Raw genomic sequence first — 513 nt, forward strand, 5'->3', positions numbered from 1 at the left:
TATATATAACGCTCGTCATGACTATTCGGTAGTGTAGCCTAGCGTAAGTCCCCTGGGGTCATTGATTTGATTTCGTTTGAGTGTTTCTGCCTTGCAGTACGTGATCGAGTGGTTAGAGACATGAGAGTGGTAGGGAGTTCTTATCATACTAAAAAATAAATAAATAAATAAATAATAATAATAATAATAATAAATTTATATATCTGTTTAAGTTCCGCTTTCTCTTGACTCACATTTTTTCCTTATCTTGGTCATCCCGCATCACATATATCCATGCGAAAAAAGCACGAGTTATATTTATTTCAAATTACGTCTATGAATCAAATTTGTAGGTCAAAAATAATAATAGAAGTTAGGTACAACTGCAGCTTTTTCAACAAAATTTATTTCTCAAATTAGATCAGGCACGGACTTCCGACTTCTATACTTTTAAACGGATAATAGAAATAAGAAAACATGTAAGATTAATGATTGGTTGAAAGTAATAACATAACAATATATATATATATATAT

Source organism: Phalaenopsis equestris, unplaced genomic scaffold (genome assembly GCF_001263595.1).
Source record: "Phalaenopsis equestris unplaced genomic scaffold, ASM126359v1 Scaffold000125, whole genome shotgun sequence".
Lineage (NCBI taxonomy): Eukaryota > Viridiplantae > Streptophyta > Magnoliopsida > Asparagales > Orchidaceae > Phalaenopsis > Phalaenopsis equestris.